This window comes from Anas acuta, chromosome 20 (assembly GCF_963932015.1).
Source record: "Anas acuta chromosome 20, bAnaAcu1.1, whole genome shotgun sequence".
Classification (NCBI taxonomy): Eukaryota; Metazoa; Chordata; class Aves; order Anseriformes; family Anatidae; genus Anas; species Anas acuta.
In genome coordinates this window covers 4,672,947-4,686,842 of record NC_088998.1, presented here as the reverse complement: position 1 = coordinate 4,686,842, position 13,896 = coordinate 4,672,947, and the positions used below count along the sequence as shown (strand labels likewise).

Here is a 13,896-nt window from a genome sequence, read left to right as displayed (position 1 = left end):
CTTGCAGGCCAGAGAAGGGGGGGGGGGGGGGGGGGCAGAAAAAGGGCATGCCCCATTGTCCTTCTTGTCCCATACACCTTGCTCAAGGTGGCTGAATATTTTCCCTTCTGACAGCACAGCACAACCAGCGATTTGTCTGAGGGGTCTAGGAGCCTCGCACAATGCCAGGGAGTGTTGGATGCTCTTCCTGCACTGGGCTGCTTTTGCTGAGCTGCTGAGATTCGTCTGGGTGGGCGATGCCCTTGAGGCACACCCGTCTCCAACTCATTCCTCCCTCGCCTTTCTTATATATTTTTAAAGCACTCGGGTAATCCCAGAGCTCCGTCCTGTTCATCTGAACCAGAGAAGTGCTGCGGAGGAGGAGAAGGAGGAGGAGACCCCTTTCCCAGCTCTTCCCTGATCCCACGATGGGATTTCAGCCGGCTGTGCCAGGCGGACCCAGCTGCGGAGCCGACACAGGAGGCTCCCGGGGTGGCTCAGCACGGCTCGGCACGGCTCAGCACAGCTCAGCATGGCCCAGCACGGCTCAGCACTGCTCGGCTCACCCCCCCAGGCCAGCCCGGGGGGCGAGCCGGCCCCTGAGTGCCCCCTCAGCCCCGCCGCTCTCCGCGGTGCTGAACCGCAGCGGGGTTTGCGGGGGGGTGGGGGTGAGGGGCGGCCCCTGCGCCCCCTCCCCGAGAGGAGGTGGGCACCCCAGGGCGGGGGCCGGGCTGGGGGCAGGCCCCCCAAACCTCCCCCCGGCCCTCCCTGCCTCCCGCAGCCGCTTGGTCAAAGGATGGGGCCCGGCGCTGCCTGGCTCCGGTAAGGAGAAAATAAAGGAGGGATGGGAGGGGGAGAAAAAGGGGAGAAAAAAAAAATAAGATTTAACGGGTGGGGGCCGCTCGGAATCTCAACCCGCTGCTCTGCAGCCTCCTCGCCAAATCCGGGGGGCAGACAAGTTTCGGTCCCCCCACAGCCCCTTCCAGCGGCCCTTCCCCGTCTCAGCCTCCCTTCTCACGGCCCAGCCTCCGTCTGGCCGGAGCTGGAGTCCCTCCTTTCTGCCCCCGCCTGCCCCTCCCCCGTCCCTAATTATGTACAAAACACTTCTTAGAATAAAATGGCCAGGCTGGGGCTCCTCCCTGCTCTCCTCTTCCCCATTCATCCTCTCCAGACCGCTCCAAGCCCCTCCTCCGGTGACAAGCCCAGCCTCTCGCTTCCCTCCTGGAGCCCTTTTCATTTTTATTTCTAACCCCCTCTCCATTCTCCCTGCTGCCTCTGCTCCTTCCCCCGATGGCTACGAACTGAGCAGCAGAGGAGAGGGGGGGCACAGGAATAAGGGAAGGGGGCTGAAAAGGCAAGGAAAAAAAAAAAAAAAAAAAAAAGCGAAAAGAAAAAGGGAAGAAAAAAAAAAAAGGATTTTTTAATTTTTATTTTTTTTGCCTCTGCCCTTAATGCCCGCGATCTGGATCAAGGAGGGGGATTTTCTGTCTGAGCATGAAAAGGACTGCTAGACACCCAGGATTTTCACGCCTGCATTGCCGACCCAGCACCCAGTATGCAAGCTGGCCAGAGAAGCTCTCCCACAAGTTCCTACCGAGCCGAATAAAACCCACGGGCGCCCGGATCTCCTCCAGAGAGGGACATTAGCAGCAGGTAAGGCGAGCGCTGCGCTGCGGCTGCAGGGATGCCCCGGCCCCCAGCGGGCTCCCCCCGTTGTGTAACGCCCGTGGCACCTCTCCCCCAGCCCCGCACCCTTTTGTGTCCCCCCCCTGCCGGCTCGGGGAACACGGAGTTCCCGGGGGGGGGGGGGGACACCGGCTGGGAGAAGTCCTGCAGCCCGGTTGGTGATGGGGTGTGCGTGAGGATGAGCTTGGCCGGCACTGGGAGGACTGGGAGGGCTGGAGAAGGATGAGGCCCCTTGGAGGATGCTGGCGGTGGGGGCTCAGCCCCGGCTGGTTGAGCTGGGGGTGGGATGCAGCCAGGCTCCATCTGTATTCCGGAGTATCGAGACAGCCCGGAGCGGGGGGGGACGACCGTCCCCAAGGAGATGGTGTCATCTCCACTTAATCCGCCGCTCCGCTTTAGCAAGTGACAAGCAAATCGCGGAGGAAAAGGAAAGTCTGTCGCCTTGAATCCCACACTGGGCTGATTGCCTCGACTTCTGGTGGGCACGGGGAGACAGCGGCAGAGCCGGGGGAGGGCAGCGATGGTGGGGGGGGGACGCATCCCACAGCGCAGGAGCCTGGTTTCCCCCAGCTCGGCTCTCAGCGCTGCTTGTGAGGCTGCTGCCGAGCGTAACTTTGCCTTTTGCAGCCCATGGGGAATAGGGGGACGCAGGGCATCTCCACGCCATTGCATCAACCCTGAGGTCTGGCACAGCCCAGGTCTAAAGACACAGCAATGACCCAAAGAGAGGTGGGTGTAGGTGTGAGTGTGTGTTTTGGCTTCGGAGAGTCCCTCCGTGCTTCTGCTTGGGAGTGGGGAAAGGAGGAGGGGGTCGCTTCTTAGATGCAGTCTCCTTTTCATGGAGAGAAACAAGCAGCAGATGAAACGCTGGCAATCTCAACGTGTGGCTTTAGCCTTTGAGTGACATCTGCACTAGGTAGGACAGAAGGATCCTTCGTGCTTTACTCTGGCTGTTCATCTGGGTGCATAATAATCATTCGTTAATGGCAGTTAAGCTGCTTTCCTGAGAGTTGTGGAGAAGTATTTGAGGGTTAGTGAGAGGAAGAGACAGCAAGTAACAAGGAGACGATGCTTTGGCGCAAGAAATATAAGAATATAAGAGAATATAATCTTTCTGTTCCTTAAAAGGGAAAAAGATTGATCAGATGTGCTTGTGAGTGACAGACAGACAAACCCAGGCTCTCTCCCTCCCACACAGCACATAGAGAAGCAGTCGCGTTTTCCTTGCACGCATGTACACGCTAAGCACATAAAGCACACGTTGCTGAACTCGTACAGCCGGCACGCTTAAACACATGCTTAAACCCCGTGCTGAAGCCTAGCGGCTCAATCTTGCTCTCCCATGGAAGCTACACAGCCCCGCAGCTCCCCTGCGTGCAGACACACAGTCCTGATCTCCACGCGAACAGGCACTGTAATGTGCAGGACTGCATTGATATTCTCTTTATGTGAATCAAGGATTCAGACATTCACACGAGCATGCACACGCTGTCTTCTTTGCAAGTCTCTTGTTAGGTGGTTTGTGCCTTAATCGTAGGCTTCTCCTTCATAGTTGGTTCCAGGCATTGATTTGGGGTTTGTCTGACTCCAAAGCCCTTTGCCACGCAGCAGAAAAGGCGTTTTGTGAGTCTGCATTTGTTTTACTGCTCTTTGCATGTTCCCTCGAACTCAGTAATGATTTTGCTACTGGAAAAGCAGCAGCCAGGGGACCAGGGAATGGCTGGGGGGAGCAGTGGCAATCCCATACCTGTCATACCCTCTCTGATCAAGGACCAGTCTGTGAGAACGTGAAGTGCTGTGCTGGAGTCACATTTGCTTTTTCCACGTCTGAGCGTGTGTGTGAACAAAACCGCATATGCATCTATAGCTAAACATACACAGCGCAGGCTCCACTTCAGCCGTACCCAGGTTCAGAGCAAAACCTTCCCACCCTTAGAGTACAAACACGAATCTGCCTTTGCAAGCTCCTCCGGTCAGAACTGGCATAGTACACACGGGGGAGATGATGTCACTGGCATTAGAGGTATTTAACCAGCACCCCCCTCTGACCTTCCTCCCCTTCCCCTCTTTCCATTGGGCCTAGGAAGGAGGCTGTGCTGTTCTCTGAGAGCAGGAATGGAATGGGGCCGACTAGAGTCCATGTTAAAACTTTGGAGGGGAGGAACATATGGTGAATTGGCTCGCTGTGGGTAAAAAGGTATCCCAAAAGAGGTGATGGAGAGCATAGCTCTGTTCCCTCCTCACCTTCACTGTTTACTACGTTGGAAGTATGCGTAAGGCTGATGCTAACCACTACAAGGGAGCAGGTCTGCCAGCAGACCATAATCGCTGTTGTCTGTGTAACAGAAATACTTCAAAGCCAAATCCCTCTGTCTTTGCTCAGGCAGAAGTCCCGGTGCCTGCGCTGAGTGCATTGCTCAGGAAAGCGCTGCAGAAACTGGCTCCGGTCAGGAACCGGTGCGTTCGCGCTGGCTCCCTGCCCACCCCCAGAAATGGATGGATGTGGATTTCTAGAGTCTGCCCAGGGCTCGGTGTCAGCACGGTGTGAGCATCTGACGCAGGAAGGTTCAGAAAAAAAAATAAAAAAATAATAGTAATAATAAATATATATATATATATGTATGTATGTATTTATATATATCTCCAAAGCTCGAAAACAAGGATGAAAATCCCGTAAGCTTGGAAACGAGGATGAAAATCAGCTAGGCACAGAGCATCATGCCGCTTCGTGCGGAGAACCAAGCGGGGACCCCCCCCTCCCCGGTCCCCGTCCCCCCGCGGTCGGGACCCGCTCCGCAGCCGCGCAGCTCCGCGGAGCCGCCGGGCGGGCGGCGGCGCCTTGTCCCGGGAGGGGGCGCTGTGGCTCCACGCAGCCCACCCGAGCCGAGCCGAGCCGAGCCGAGCCGGGGGGGGGGGGGAGAGCTCCCACCTCCCCCCTGCCTGCCCCGGCCCCGCGGAGAGGGAGCCAAGCGCTGATAACGCTCCGGGGACCCGGGGGGGGGAGAGGGATAAATAACAACAGGGCTCTCTTCTCCGAGGAGGCCAGGTGCAGCTGAATGGGTTGGGGCCGGATCCTTCCCGCTGCAAGGCGGCAGAGCCCCGCTGGTGGGTGCGGGAATCCTGCCCAGGATCTGGCCCGATGCGCGCAGGAGGCTTTGGCCCGGTGATGAAATGCAGCTACTTCTGGGACAGAGCCCAGCAGCTTTTCCGTGCCAGCAAATACTACAGGGGAAGTGAAAAATCGCTTCATGCATTGAAAGTGCAGAGATGAACTTAGCGAGGCAGAATATAAATTACCCAGAGTTAGGTGGCTGGTGCCCTGCGCTTTGATTTACACCATCCCTCTCTCAAAAAGTATCACGAGATTTTTACAACCGTAAGGACCTTGGCCCATTTCCTTCCAGGCCACACAAGAGCAGCTTCACCAAAAGGGAGAATATCCATGCACGGAGAGACCCAGCTTCTAAATAAACCCACGGTCCGATCCTCTGCTTTTTCCTCGTGCCTGGAAGATGGCTGCTGCCCGGGGCAGGATAAGAGGCTGGCTTAGCGTTGGTGCTGAGCTGAGTCAGGGCAGAGCATCTCCTCCTGGCTATAGGGAGCAGCCCAAGGTGTTTTGGGTGCCCCAGGAGGTTTTGCCGTGCAGTGCCATGCTGCCACATCCAGGAGGGCTGCAACTCGTAATTGGTGTGGGAAAGGGAAACATTATCAAACAGGTAGGCCTGGGGAAGGAAACTGGATGTATCTCCTGGGTTCCTCTGTCCAGAGAGAGCCGAGCATGGGCAGAGTTGGACTAGATAGATCGAGTGATGTTCAGCGTGGTTTGGGAGTAGGCACAGGACAGCTGTTGCTGGCATGAGGGGCTGAATAGCACCATTTCAGGAGAGAAAAAATGCTGGGACTAGTGGGAGGGATGGGAGAAAAAGCAGAAATCAGCGGAGCATCTGATTTAGACTGAGCTGAAGACAAGCGAAAGACTCAAGTTTACTTTGGCAATGCTGAATCAGACCCTAAATGAAGGCGGCATAAACTGGCATAATCATGTCATTTGGAAAAGTGGCTGAGGGTCAGGCCCTGGATTCGCTCAGTGCTTGGGCCAGGGATCCTTACAACACGCCCGCACCTTTGCAGCCCTCTGCTCAGCGCACTGCTTTCATGCAGCCAGGAGGCAGGAAGGCCTGTGAGCAGCATCACAGGAACAAGAGAAAGATTCTTATTTATTTTTGTTATTTGTTCTCCCGAAGTCATGTACTGCATCCCATTTCATAGAAGCCCACAAGGTGCAGCTGGCAGAGCATACATACCTACCGCAGTGCTGCTGCCACATCCCCTGACAGGTCCACTCGGCGCTGGCTACGAGCAGGGACCGTGGTGGCACTGAGGCCCCTGCGGCTCAGCTGATGGCACGTCTCAAGGTGTTGACGCAGGAGCTGCAATGCTTCGACTCTCACACAAATAATTCCCCTCTCCTACTTCATAAAAACAACCAGTTTCATTGCTGCTGGAGCGCCTTTCCCCTGGCAGTAGGGCTATGAGTAAGGCAGAGCCGCAGAAGCTGATCAGAGCAGAGCATCTAACCCAGCTCCAGATGGCCTCCAGGGGAGGACAGTGACTAGCCTTTGCCAGGTGCATGCTGGCGTGGTGTTTGTATTGTTAATGTTGTATGCATTGTTATTATTACTGTTTGTGTTGGTGACAGAAAGGCTGGGCAGAGACAGAAGTTCAGGTGCCAGGAGCACCAGTACGGCTTTCAAGGCCTAGAACAAATTTTCTGTATGCATTAGCAGTGGGCACTGTTTAACAGAGTAATGCCATTGCAGCGACATCTTTCCTTCCCAACGTTAAAAAAAATTAAAACAAAACCAGCTCTGCACTGATACACACCAGGCAATGATACAAACGAAGCTACAAGAGGTTCTCAAGAACAGATCCAGAATTTTGCTCCAGGGCTTTTTGTTGTAAAGGAAAAAAATAAATAGCAGAGGGACCTCTCACACTCCTATCCATTCCCCTGTACTGACAGATTTCCGGCAGAGTAAGGGGGTCTGAGGCGACAGGGTAGCTTGGGTTCTTGCAGTCCCTTCATGCTTGGAACCTGGCTTATGGCTCTCCTGGGAGAAAGTGTGCTTTTTCACCCAGTGTTTGTAGAAGTTAAAGCCTGGAGCCTTACAGCAAGACTTCTTACGGTGTGGGCTCCTACGTTTATGCATATTAGAGCTGAATGTGTGTCGTACAGCGAGTACCTGTGAAAAGCCAAGAACTGCGTGCTGTAAATCATCACAGCCCGCGGAAGCCAGGGGAGTTAAACGGCTTCATGGTGAGCAAGGATCTCTATCTCAGGGTTTGATTTAGAGCATGATTTAGAACCTGGCCTGTGCTCTAGATTCTACTGTGTCCATCACAATTTTGGATGCAATTTTGTCTAGAAGTCCTGAGTCAGCAAAACTGCTCCCATTTAGCCATCTCTTTACCCCACTGGAGCAGTGCATGAGGTTGTCAGATACGTTGCAAACACTGGGGACCTTTGTGATAATTTATCCTTGCAGTTGTGGATGCTGACTTGCTAAGCAGGGTGGAAGACAGGGAGGATGAGCTTTAAAACCATTGCCTTGTGCAGGCAATACATTCCAGGTGGAGCTGCCAGAACCAGAAGAATAAATAAAAGACGTTTGTTCAGCAGTTCAGAGCAATCATTAGAAAAGTGCAAAGAAGCTAAAACTAACCAATGAAGGACAAAAGGAACCGAACTGTGACCCTGGGGAGGAGGCCAAATTCAGGACAGGCAGGAGAACCACGATGAGAAGGGGAGAATCTCTCCAGCTGGACTTCTGGTGTCGGTGGAATAAGCAGCAGTGAGGCTACGAGTGCTGGAGCAGCCTGGCTGCTTTCGGCGTGTGACTGCTCTTCAAGCAGGTACAGATGGTGAGCGGGTAGCGAAACCCTCAGACATATGCCGGGGTACATATGTGGCTATAGGTCCCTCCTGGCTCAGGCCACCTCCTTGCCTAGAATATGAGGATGTTAGTGTTATTCCAGGCATTTCTCATGCTGTGAGAGATTTTCAGTAAAAAATCAAAGATGTGTTTTGAGGGAGCAAGGAGAGCGTAGGAGATACAAGGTGAGCCTGAAGAATGCTTGAGAAATACTGAGGAAGTAGAAAGGGGATAGCTAACAAAGACAGCACAACGTTTGTGCTAAAATTGTGAACGGACATAAAGCAGCAATGGGAACACGTAACGTAGCCTTAAGACCAGCAGCTATTTCTAGAATTGCTTATGTCATGTTGTCCAAATTCCAAGTTGTTTCTGTAAAACAACTCCAGGCTTCACTCTTTTTTGCCTGAGAATATTTTTGCCTGGTAATATTTTTATCTGCCATGACCATTCTCCTAAAGAGCACTAGAAAGTATTTGAAAATGAGGGTGGGCTGCTGTACTGTATTTTAAGCTAGCTAGTAGATAAATCTAACCAGGCAGGTTAGATTGCCACCCATTAACATTCTACAAGAATATTTATGTCGTTGGCTTAAAGTAGACTATTAGCTGTAATTTGAGTTCTGGTAAATATTTGTATAAAATTATTTTGTGTGTGTGTGTACATTTATAGATATAGATATATATATATCAATCCTTGTATTTGCTTCTTAGGAGAGAAAAGTTAATGGCAAAAGGCAGCAATCAGAACTGGGTGTGTTGCTCTGGGTGTTTGATAGTGAAATGGAGGAAGGAGTGGTACAATTTGGTGATGGAGCTGGGTCAGGCCTTGTTAAAACCGCGAACAATTGAGAAGTGCTCTGACCAAAACAGCAGGAGAAAGCAACATTTGTTGAAAGTAGAGGAATAGAATATCTCTGCAGAATGGCAAAAATAAATACAGGATGCTCAAACAAATGAAAAAGCATCAAAAACCAAGGAAAGTCCCTTGACTTAAGACACCGAGACAGGATGACAGGGTAAGGGCTATACCAGAACTGCCACCCTGAATGAAGTGTAAGGTTCATTTAGCCTTAACTCTGTGTCCCATCATGGTCAGTGGCGGACACTGAAGGGATCAGAGAGGCCTGGGTGAGTGCTGCCACCCCTGGGACAACCTGCTGGCTGTCTGGGGACATGCAGAGCTGACCGATGTCTCATGACAACTGTGTGCAGTGTCACCAGGAGGTCTAGCTTGTGTGAGCATGGCTAATTCCTCCTGGAGCCCTCTTATGCTTTTGGTTTCCACAACATCCTGCAGAAAAGAAATTATGGGTCATGTGCAGAAGTATTTCATTTGTTTTTTTTAGAGCTACCACATAATTTTCTTGGGTGCTTCCAACTTTTGGTTAAACAAGAAAGAGTAGATAACTGTCTCTCATTCTCCATTCCTGCCTTATCTATGACTGCATAGACATCACATCATGCCCTTGTCTCCATGGCTTCCAGGCCCCATTATTGCAGAGTACATAACTGAGTGCTTAAATATCGCTCAAAGAATACTGAATGTAGGCTTGCTTTTAGACATCAAGTGTCACAGACCAGTGCAATCATATCTGCAAAGGGCCCAATCCTGTGGTCTGAATTTCATAGATAAATTCCTTATTACAGTCCAATGAATGTAATGAAACCTGACTGCAAGATCAAAGTCTAAGCAACTGCAAATCCATACACATGCTGAATGCAGAGTGAATCATGTTTGTGATCCGCTGGAATTCAGTTTCTTTGTTCCAAAATGCTGGTCAGGAAGGCAGAAGAAACATTCCCTGGGATATTATAAAGACTAACATATAATCAGAAGGAGAATCAATGGAGATTGATGGCAAATTAGATGGATACTTGAGACATTAAAAGGAAGGACTGAAAATAGAAGTGGTATTATAATTGAACCATATTAATATATTTTAAATTGCTTTACAAATATTACCAAGTTAAATGGGGAAATAATAGTTTATTTAGTATGGGAAAGCTGGAGTAAGAAGGGACATTTGGGTTCTAGCACAAAAGTATATGAAGGTTAGAATGAAAAGTGATCAGAAACGTTTTAATGCTTTGATGATACAAGAACAAGGGGACACATCAAAATTAAAGGGCACAACTTTTCAAGCAAATTAAAAGGAAATACTCCTTTCTTCAGCCTATAGTGAAGCTACACAATTCCCTGCTGCAGAAAGTTGCTGAGATGAAAGTCTGGACGGATTTGAAGTGTAAAGGGCTATATAACTTTGTAGCAATTAATAGCATTTGCAAGCTCTGCAATCTAGGACAATGGTAATCAGATCTCATGCTTCAAAGCAAAAGCTGACCATCTTCTGGGGTCAGGAAGGACATTTTCTCTCTGCATAGTAAGAACATAATATGGTTGGCCAGGTAATATGACTGGATATGGCCGATCCTGCTAGAAGCTAAGTCAGCAAGAGATTAGCAAATTGCTTCTCTGGGTGCTGGATTAAGGTATTATAAAAGGGTTTTTGCCAATGCCAAACAGCATATCAATCCAACAATCTCTTCTTCTGTGTCAACTCCCACAAAAGTAATTTCACTGATTACAGTAGATATTGAAGCAGGACATAAAATGGGTGGTTATAAGCAGCTGCAGTGACCCTGAGCTGCACATTTCAGCTTCCTCCATCGCCGCTGTTATCCGCAGGATGGTGCGCAGCCCTGATGAGCCTGTGCTGGGTGCTGTACAGCTGCAAGCTCCCTGCCCTCAGGGGCCTCCAGTGCAGACAGTGGAGATGGAAAAGAGGCAGGGAATGCCATCACCTCTGCTCTCTACCAGGGGAAGTGCAGCACAAGGCTCAGGGATCAATTCAAATCCTATTAGAGTCAGTGGAAGCATTTCAGTTTGCAGGAATAGGAGCTCGGGCTTGGCCTTAGCTGATTTTGAAAGTAGTCGGTGGCAAGGGAATGCAACATCTGAGAAAACAGGGCCTTAAATATTGCAGTGGGGTATGCTGGACACTTGGAAAATCAACCTCCAGGATGTTTGTGAAAAGTCACCTTAAAGAATTTGCCCAAGCTGACAGAGGAAGGCTGGGGCAGGGATGAATGACTGAAAGCTCAACCAAACTGCCCTGGTAGGAGCAACACAGGGGAGAGGTAGCAGTGAAGGAGCCCTTTTGTGTCCCATCTCCTCTCCCCCTGCACCAGAGGGTCCTAAGGTGTCCCCCAGATGGAGACCCATCCTTGTGCCATGTGCCAGGCACACAATCCTGCCTCCTGCCAACCATCTTCTACCCTCAGCAGGCCCATGCTGGTGGGAGGAAGGAGGAACCTGCCTCTCTCCAAACCCTTTCTCTCACATCAGCCATATTTCCCTGTTGCCAAAGTCAGACATCTGTGCAAAGGGTACACGGGCTATCATATATAGATGGGTGCTCAGCCTTGGCAGGGAACAGTTTCCGAAGTGCCTGGTGGCCACAAGCATCACAAGGTGTGCAGAGACCACTCTGACCCAGCCAGCTGCCCTAGGGCTGAGACTGGTAGTGAAAGTATGTTTTCTTCAGTAAGGTGGGAAGGAAGAAATGCTGATGGATGGCTGTGAGGAGAGCATGTAATGTAGAAGGAATAAAGCTCCAGGAGATGTGTGGCTGGGGCCAGGAGGGAGGCAGAGCTGGCAGGTAGGAACACAAAGTTCACTGGCAAGGCAAGTGCGAATGCTGAGACAAATTGCCACATCGAGAAAAATGATTCCTTTGCTTCCTGGCTTGCAAACAGCAGAGAGATGTGACAGGCAGGTGCAAACCTGCCGACGAGGTGTTCTGTAGGTGTGATGATTACTGTGCTTACGGGCTTGGCTGGAAAGGGGAAGGATGGACAAGGGAGTTCTCATTCTGCAAAATGCATGAGAAAGATGTATGCAGAAAAGTAGCTGTTGGGTAGGATCGCAGTTTACCTGCATTATTGGAAGATTGATTTCTAATGAAAGGAGCTGAGAAGGGAGGGGAAGAAAAATTTATAGACAGCAAGAATGGGAATCAGAGCTTTAAAATGGCAGTTGTGAGTTAGTATTCTTGAAGGGTTGGTTCAAATGTGACTGCAGAGACCAGTGCTAGGTTCTGATTTCCAACCATCTGCATTAAAAATAGAGAAAAGAGAGAGAGAGAGAGAGACTAGCAGACTGGCCTTGGTGAAATTCTGCTGGGTTTGCCCCAGGGAACGAGAATTGTCCCTGCATTTCAAGTACCTGGAAGACTTAAAACACTGCCAAGGCTGAGAGGTGAGGTGAGGGTTGAAAAGGGAGAATGGCAGGCAGGAATAAGCAGATTGTAGGCTAGGCTGGGTAACTCAGGGATCTGTAATAAAACTGCACGGTGATGGATAGTGAATAAAAGACTATGGGTATATTATGGTTTACGGAGCACAGGACAGATGTGTCTCTAAGGAGACTGCGATAAGGAGTGGAAGGCAGCAGCGGACAGGGAGCAGCGGCTGTTTTGGGATGCAACAGCACTGTGTGAATAAAGCAGCGCCATCGCAAGATAGTTCAATCCCGGTGCTGTCACCACCGTGTTATATATGACCTTGGGCAGGTCACTTAGGCTGATATCTTCCAGAAGAGCTTTTTAAATGCATGGGCAGAGGAGCTGAATTTCTTCTGTCAAAGCTGCAGTTCCGAGCCCTCCGGCTTGCACAGGGGATGTAAACCACTCGGGGAACTTGGCTCCAAGTTTGGCACAAGGAAAAAAATCTGGATTTTTGGAAGAATTCAGCAACCCATGTCCTCAGAAAATATAGCCCCCAAAGACTGGTGTTCAGCAGTGCTGAGTCTTTACATTTCCAGTGCTGGGCAAAAGCAGCCCCAGCTTGCTTTTAATTCCCTAACACCCCAGCAAAATGGTTCTGTGTTTATAAGTCTGACCTGGATTAACTTCTCTTCTTCTTGCCTAAATCCACCACTAAAATTAGCTTTTTGCTGGAATATGTAAGGGAAGAATACATTAATTGTATCTCTTTCCCTCTCCTACACGCAGATACGGGGCTTTTGCTTACACAACATGCCCAAGGAAGTGTGTGCACACATGCATGCATACACACCCATGCACGCTGTGCTTTGAGACAGCTGAATGAAGATTGTTTCAGTGCAGTATATTAGTCTTTTAACCAATTTCATCATTTGCAGTAAATAGCAATTAATGATAAAGCAGCTTACATTAAAAAGAAGAGCAAAGGAGGCTGATAACTCCTTCCTGCCAGTGGATTCTCCTGCAGTGCTTCTCATTACTTTGTTTGTTTTGAAGTTTGAAGGCAGCCAGTGTGTTTTCCCGTAGCATTTTGTTTTCTCACTGCTGCTCCTCCAAGCTGCTCACAGGGGGGAATCACCGTGTTACAAAGGACACAGCTCAGGGTTTGCGTCTCTGCCTTTGCAGCTCATGGCAGGGTAATACAAAACAACATCTTCTCTCCCATTAATGCAACAAGCTCCAGGGGAAGGGAGGCAGCTCTTCCATAGAGCCCTGAGACCAGCAAAGGGCAAACCCCAAACCCACCCTGTCTCAGAGACCAGGGACACTTCTCTGATGCTGGGGGCATGATCCCACCTCAGGTGCCATAATGAACATGAACCAAAGGGCTGGAGACAAACACATGCTCTGCTGAGCTTGCAGTGCATTACAGCCGATCTCTGTAAAGAAGATTTGGAATTGGAGAGCATAATAATAATAATAATAATAATAATAATAATAATAATAATAATAATAATAATAATGTCAGGAGAAATTAGATGTGCTCTAGATTTCATTTTTGTCAGTGATTTTAAAATTCCAGGCTCCTGAAAGGATGTGAGGGCTGATTTTTAGCTCAATAATGCAGTATTTTGGGAGTACAATGTAGAGGATGCATACTGCATCCATCCTGTGTATGTGCAGTGTTTGAGAGTGCAACGGCTGCTGGGACAGTACAGACGGGCTGTGGAAGATGACAATAATTCTTTGAAAGGTTTGTGTTTGTGCTTGCTTATATTGCCCACAACTGCTGTTAATAAAGCAAACCATATCCACAGCTGTTGTTTTCTTTTTGGGGTGGTGGAAGCCTTCTTCCCCCAAAGAAAACCCAAAAGCAAACTAGTACAAAGATTGTTTGGTAAAGGAACCTGGGAGCCAAATTTATGGACACTGTAGAAACACCCTAATTACCCTAATTACCTTGGGGACCGAGATTGCCAGCAAGTGGCTGGGAGGAGGGTCCCATGCCTGTGCTCAGACACAGGAGTGGGGATGGCAGAGGATGCCTGAGAAGCAGGATCCCCAGCACAAGGT

At 50.0% G+C, this 13,896-nt stretch overlaps 1 protein-coding gene across 1 annotated transcript in view; it reads left to right on the top strand.

The window, feature by feature from the left end:
- Nucleotides 1-1,199: 1,199 nt before the first annotated feature.
- BRINP1 (BMP/retinoic acid inducible neural specific 1) overlaps nucleotides 1,200-13,896 on the top strand; it is an 84,635-nt gene continuing 71,938 nt past the window's right edge. The window contains exon 1 of the mRNA XM_068656932.1: nucleotides 1,200-1,632. The gene's annotated coding sequence lies outside the window, so the exon portion shown is untranslated. The remainder of the gene's footprint in view (nucleotides 1,633-13,896) is intronic.